Consider the following 7,827-nt stretch of genomic DNA (forward strand, 5'->3'; position numbering starts at 1 on the left):
TCTTTCATCATCGCTTCAACAATATGTTTAGTAAAAGCTTTATTTTGTTTATAAGCATTGAGTGAATTTAATATGGATTGCAACAAAGAAATGCATTCAATCAAAGAGCAAATATCATAACTAAAGTCTTTGTAATCCAAGAGAGTGGGCATGTCACTAGTTAAAGTTTTGACCTCTCCAAACCCAGTTTTAACAAAAAATTCAACAAAATTTTCACCCTCCGAATTATGAGGACACCTTCTAAATAAAGTTGACTCTTCTTCAGTCCTCTTATCATCAAGTTTAATATTACTAAACAAGGAATCAATAGAATAAACACCAATCATCTTAACATCTTCATCATTACTATGAAAGCAATCGGGCAAAAATGCTTTTTCTAAAAATTCTCTTTTAGCTCTAAGCATAGTGGTTCTTTTCTTACTTTCATCCATAGAAACATATAAAGCTTTAATTGATTCATTAACATCAACTTTGGGTGGAAATTTTTTAATCTTGAGATTTTCTACATCATGTGAAATTCTATCAATGCTCCTAGACATATCATCAATCTTATTCAACTTTTCATCTATCGCAATGTTGAAAACTTTTTGAGCATTAATAAATTATTTAATATTACTCTCTAGATCAGAGGGAATACTATTATTATTATAAGAAGAACTTCCAAAGGAATTGCCGTAATTATTAGAGGAATTTCCAGGAAAAGGCATAGGATTAAAATTACCTCTATAAGCATTGTTATTAAAATTGTTTTGCGATACAAAATTCAGATCTACAGGATCATTATTTTGCTCAATCAAGGTAGACAAAGGCACATCATTAAGATTAATAGGAGAATTTTTACTAGCAACCAATTTCATAAGTGCATCAACTTTTTCACTCAAAGTACTAATTTCTTCAACAGTATTAACCTTTCTACTAGTAGGTGCTCTTTCGGTATGCCATTGTGAATAATTTGCCATGATATTATCTAGAAATTTAGTAGGTTCACCCAAAGTAACCTCCATAAAAGTACCACCTGCGGCGGAATCCAAAAGATTTCTAGAAACAAAATTCAATCCCACATATTTTTTTTGTATAATCATCCATAGATTTAAACCATGGGTAGGACAATTTCTTAGCGTTAATTTCATTCTTTACCAAGATTGTGCAACATGTTCATGCTCAGGTTGCTTGAAATTCATGATTTGATTTCTAAGGGAAATAATTTTTGCGGGCGGAAAATACTTAGTAATAAAAGCATCTTTGCACTTATCCCAAGAATCATTACTATTACGAGGCAAAGATGAAAACCAAATTTTTTGCACGATCCCTCAAAGAGAAAGGAAATAATTTTAATTTCACAATATCATTGTCCACATCTTTTTTCTTTTGCATATCACACAATTATAAGAAAGTGTTTAGATGGGACACGGCATCCTCATTAGGACTACTGGAAAATTGCTCTTTCAGAACAAGATTCAGCATCATAAGACTCCGTACTAGCGGTGGGAGGAGCAATCGGAGTATTAATAAAATCATTATTAGTAGTATTGAAAAAATCACACAATTTGGTATTTTCTTGAGTCACCGTGAGTGCGCAAACAAGATCATAAGTGAACAAAAGATCGAACGAGAAAAAGGCAAACATAAAAGAAAAGGCAAATATTTTTTGTGTTTTCTGAAAACATTTTTAAAGTGGGGGGAGATGAAAACGAGAGGCAAATGGAAAACAAAGTAATTGCAAGGAGATGATATTTGTGATTGGGTAGTTGATAGATGTTTATGATGTCTCCCCGGCAACGGCGCCAGAAATTCTTCCTAATTGCTTGTATTTGCGTTGGTAATTCCCAGAATAGGTTAGGATGATGCAGCACAACAACAGTAAGTACTTCCCTCAGTTATGAAACCAAGGTTATCAATCCAGTAGGATAACCAAGCAGCACTATGTAAACAACACCCGCACACAATTAACAAATACTTGCAACCTAACGTGTAAGAGGGGTTGTCAATCCCTCCTCGGTATTGAGATAGATTAATTGTATGAGATTTAATAAATAGATCTAGCAAAAACACAAAATAAAATAAATAAACAAACGGTATTTTTTGGGTTTTAATATGATAGGAAATATACTCGAGGGGGCGTAGATTTCACTAGAGGCTTCACTCGAGAAAATAGCATACGGTGGGTAAACAAATTACTATTGGGCAATTGATAGAAAAGTGAATAATTATGACAATATCCAGTGAAATGATCATGTATATAGGCATCATGTCCAAGATTAGTAGACCGACTCCTGCCTGCATCTACTACTATTACTACACACATTGACCGCTATCCAGCATGCATCTAGTGTATTAAGTTCATGGAAAAACGAAGTAAAGCAATAAGAACAATGACATGTTGTAGACAAGATCTATTCATGTAGGAATAGACCCCATCTTTTTATCCTTAATGGAAACGATACATGCATGTCATGTCTACTTCTATCACTGAGATTGAGCACCGCAAGATCGAACCCATCACAAAGCACCTCTTCCCATTGCAAGAAAAATCAATCTAGTTGGCCAAACCAAACCAAAGTTTCGGGGAAGAAATGTGAGGCTATAACAATAATGCATAGAAGAGTTCAGCAAAGACTCAAATAATATTCATGGATAGATTCAATCATAAACTCACAATTCATCGGATCCCAACAAACACACCACAAAAAGTCATTACATCAAATAGATCTCCAAGAACATCAAGGTGAACATTGTATTGAAGATCAAAAAGAGCGAAGAAGCCATCTAGCTACTACCTATGGACCAATAGATCTATGGTAAACTACTCACGCACCATCAGAGGGGCAAGGGTGATGATGAAGAACCCCTCCATGATCATTGACCCCTCCAGCAAAGTGTCGAAAAGGCCTCTAGATTGGATCTCGTGGTTCTGGAACTGGCGGCGGCTGGAATTGTGTTTCGTCAACTCCCCTGGGGTTTTGGGGATTTTAGTGTATTTATAGAGCCAGAGGTCGGTGGAGGTGCCTGTGCGCCCTACTACCTACCAGGGCGCGGCCTGGTGCCTAGTGGGCCCCATAGAGCCCCTCTGTTGCACTTCTTGGGCCTCCTAGGTGTCTTCTTTTGGTGGCATTTGGACTTCGTTTGGTATTGATTTTTTTGCGAAGTAAAAAACAAGCAAAACACAGCAACTGACACTGGGCACTATGTCAATAGGTTAGTCCCAGAAAATGATATAAAGTTGTTAGTAAATGAATATAAAACATCCAAGATTGATAATATAACCGCATGGAACAATAAAAAATTATAGATATGTTGGAGACGTATCAACAGGCCAAAAGTCACTTCGGACCAGAAATAGGCCCAGATGCAGCATGAGCCGTTAAATGGCCAAAACTGAAACCAGGCCGACAACGGCCCATATGAATCAAGGGGCCGTTAAAAGGCCGAAACAAACATCGACCGAACTGTTAAACGGGCCTTCAACATGCCGAAATGCAAACCAGGCCTTCAATGGACCCAAAAGCACAGTGTGGGCCGGATCTGATATGGGTCGTAATTTAACCCAAAAAAAGATAGGCTGTTAACGGGTCGGATCCTATTATGGGCCGTCATTTGGCCAAAGACATGGCAGTCTGTTAACGGGCAGGATCTGATATGGGCCATCATTTGGGCCAAGAAATGGGAGGCTGTTAACGGGTCGGGCAAGTAGTATCTGACAAAATCTTGTGGGCCTTTGCCTGGGCCGGCCCTTTTATACTAAATGGGTCACTGCTAGGCTGTTCCACATGTCAACGTTTCATTTGCGAATCCTGCATATTGTATGGATGACATCTGTCACAATGTGGAGCTGACACGTGGTTTCAGTGGCGAATGAAAATTTTACACGTGGAAAATCGCCATTAGTCAGGGCTGTTAACGGGTTATCGAATCCAAACTGGAACCCGATAGCTTAACGGCGATCTATTATGATGGATTCCATATGTTGATCACCCTTGAAAAAAACACTTCCATGACGCACCATTTATTGTCATGGAAGTGGACACTTTCGTGATGATAATTTGAGTATTGTCATGGAACGCTTCTACGACAACACAATTATGACTATCTTGATTATGTAAAAAATCGTCATGGTTGTACATGCATGACAGATAACGTGACCAACTGTGACAAATATGTATCATCACGAAAGTGTTTTTTGTAGTGACCCTAACCGGCGGTGACATGACTGGCATCCGCTCCAAAAACCAGAATAAGAAAACACATACCCCCACATTTAATGTGGTAGGTATGTGTCGGGTGCCTCGCTGCACATCTATGGTATAGTTGTACCATCCCTAGCCACCGTGGTGACCCCTTGCACTATAAAAGGAGGCCCAGTCCGCCATGTAGAAAGAGACATTTTTTGGGTAATTAGAGATAAGCTTAGAGATTGCTTCTCCCTTCTCGGGACACGCAACACTACTCCATAACTTTGTAACCTTCATCCACCAAAGAAACCAAGCAAGCAGGAGTAGGGTTTTACGCACCATGTAGCCCGAACCTGGATAGAATGTAGTGTCTCTGAGCATCCACAGTGACGTAGTATCCGTGTATGTCGCGCCACCCTTGAACCGACCAAAAGGGGTGGTCTCCCGCCCCTGGTGTTGCATGCCCTCGAGCACAAGCCCAACACATGCTCAAGAAAATGACTTATGTATTGCGAAAGAAAGGCATGTGTAACGATCAACATTTTAGGTTGTTATTAAATATAAGGCAAATACAAATGCAATACGAACACAATCACCTGCAGAAAATTCACAAAAAAACATCCTTCAAATAGTTCACATGGGTTCTCGGTTGTATTTGTTTTTCACTCATTTGCGAATCATTCATAAATTATGTTGTTCATAAGTTGTTTTGCTTCTTTCCTCTAGTTGGGCTTTGTGCCAATGGTGCAGCGGGTAATCTATTTACTTAATGAGACATATGTTTTGTATCTTTGAAAACATTGAAGGATTTCATAGGGAAGTAGAAAATTATTGTAAAAAGAGAATTAAGTTTCTACAGTCGAACTATGAAAAAGAATATTTGAGTTAGCATAAGAAAATCTCGGAGTCCATTCGCCTGCTTAATAAAACAACTTATGTGTCACCAGAGAAAGCTATGGGCGATAATCGTCGTCAAGGAAAATACACACATAGTACGAACATAATCATTTGCACGCAATCGATAAAAAAATCCTTGTAGTTTGCTTTACTTCTGGGCTGCAGTTGGTCTCTGCACTAATGGCGCAACATATCATCTAGTAATATAGATGCAACAAAGCACTAGATAATAATTTAATCACATTGATTATAGAAGTTTGTGGGAGAGTGAGCGAGATATAGCGATGGAGATGGTGGTGAAGATTGATGGAGGCGATGGAGATGATGGCAGTGACGATTGTTCCCCCGGCGGCACTCCGACATCGCTATCGGCTACACGAACATAGAAAACGAACAAGCAAAAGTCAACATAAGGGAAAGTCAACACTACTCACCTATTTCAACCAGTGAACCACAAAAAGAGCATAGTGAGCAAGACCAAAAAATCGAACATGGAAAAAAGGCAAGCCAAACATGCTAGAGGACCAAGGGTGAGGAACGGCCAGAACCAAATAATAAAGCAACCAGCTCGAATGACTGCAAACACGAAGAGGGGAGAAGTGGGACGGTGAGTGATGGCAACATATCAGTGACAATCAAGCGAGAAAATATACAAACCTCAGACAATGCAAGGAGAAAGCAGACGACAAATGATAGAGGAAGGAAATGGAAGCAGTCGAAGGCTTCCCACCTGTGTGGCCACTTCCACCCTTCCCTCCAGAACACGACCAAGGAGCAATGGAGAAGAATGGTGAGAACCAAAGAACTCGAATTGTTGCAAATACGAAGAGGAGAGGAGAGGGACGATAAACGAACATAGCATATTGGTCATAGGCAAGCGGGAAAATACACAAACCTCAGCCGATGGAAGGAGTAAAAAATATGCCAGCCGACGACGAACAACGTTGGACGAACCAGGAGCTGCAAAGTGAAGCGAAAGACAGGTGAACACGCGCGGCATCTGACATGCGCCACAAAATAAAAAATATAAAGGAAGACACAACTACCTTGCAAAAAAAGTCATGCGAGCAATGAGACCACACTAGCAAGCAAAATGATAAAACCCACCACACAAGACGTGACACGTGGCCACGAGGCCAGTGGAAGAGAGAGAATGATCGAAAAATGGGTTGAGACCCTTGGACCTGGGCAGATGGCGAGAAATGTCTGAGCTGGTGTCAAACCGAGCACCCTCCGCGGCCAAAGGCAGCCTTGGCGGTCCCGGTCCATGAAACACCAAGGCAACACAGACCAAGCCTCCGAATTTTGTTAGGCCACCCAGCTAGCTACCCCTCACGACCCCTAGCCGGATGGACCTCAGGACCGCCGAGCTCGCGATCACGACCCTGGCGGATGGCCCTCATGACCGGCTATCTAGCCCTCACGAGTCCTTGCCGTCACAACCCCACACAGCAAGGCTGCGCATGCAACATGCCTTGTCGGGCGCATGACCATGCCTGACTCGCGCGATCAAACCAGCCTAACAGCGGGTGAAGATACTGACAAGCCGAACCATCTCGCTCGTCGTGCATGGAGCAGCGCACGATCCGGCACACGTGGTCATGACGAAACCCACCATAGAGAGGTGGCCCGGGTCGCCCCTGCGGCCCACCTATCATGGACCCCCGAGGGAAACCGACCAGGTGCGAGTCAGCGACGGAGATCGGACGGCTTTGTGAGGCCCAGGCGCGGAGGGCACTCTCACACGCGGAGGCGGGTACTTCAGTATCCTTTATAGGAGTAATTTTCCCTTTTATATGTGAAATTATGTACTTTGAAGTGTTTGATGTCAATCATTCGAAGTTGAAATTTCAATGCCAAACAAGAGTATACATTTTGAGTATATGCAAACAAAAAAATCATATTTTTTAAATACTAAGATATGACGAATCCAACTTTGCGAGTAGCTGCGAAGCCTCCAATAATATTTGGAGTGCACTCCAAAATGGGTTTTGAGGCTGCGGATATGTGATTCCCCTCGAGAAACCTCTAGGGTTAGTGGGCTTTCTCATCCATATCGATCCTATGTGTTCTACTACATACTTGAAGTATGGAAGATATGACACATTATCGCATTGATCAAAGTCGTCCTTTAGCCCCTTAGATCACTCCTATTGCTTCAGCGCCGCGCCATCCCTTATCCGTTGGTGTTAGATTTATGTCAATGTGACGTGTAATTGATGAGAAGAGATAACGAAGCTATCTCTTGTTTTAGATAGGATCTCTACACACACTTGTATGCAATAAAATATGATATCATCCAATTTGACTTGGATAATCTTGTGGCCAAGTATAATAAAATGCAATGGGATGGTTTCTTGTAAACACTTACTATGCAGTAAGAGATGTGGTAAGTGACGTGTTATTGTGAGTGGTCTTAGGGTAGCCGCTTATTGTATGTCACACATGTTAGCAAGCTGAGAAATTTAATCAAATTCATTGATTAATTTCAAGGACTAGGCCACTAGCCATAAATATTTTGAGATGCCAGAGTGATCCAATTCTTGTTGTGAAATTTAATCAAATTAGTTGATTATTCTTTACGGATGTTTTTTGATGATCAGGGGCGCTCCCTCGGTCCCATTTCATATCAGGAAAGAAACATATCCGACTCTAACACTTCTCTTACCTGGTCTTAGAACCTAGTGAACTGAACAAGCACCACATTTTAAACCCAAGTGGCACTTGCTTACACATCAGGCCCCAAAATAGGCACGCATGC

This window comes from Triticum dicoccoides, chromosome 2B, assembly GCF_002162155.2.
Source record: "Triticum dicoccoides isolate Atlit2015 ecotype Zavitan chromosome 2B, WEW_v2.0, whole genome shotgun sequence".
In the NCBI taxonomy this organism is placed as follows: Eukaryota; Viridiplantae; Streptophyta; class Magnoliopsida; order Poales; family Poaceae; genus Triticum; species Triticum dicoccoides.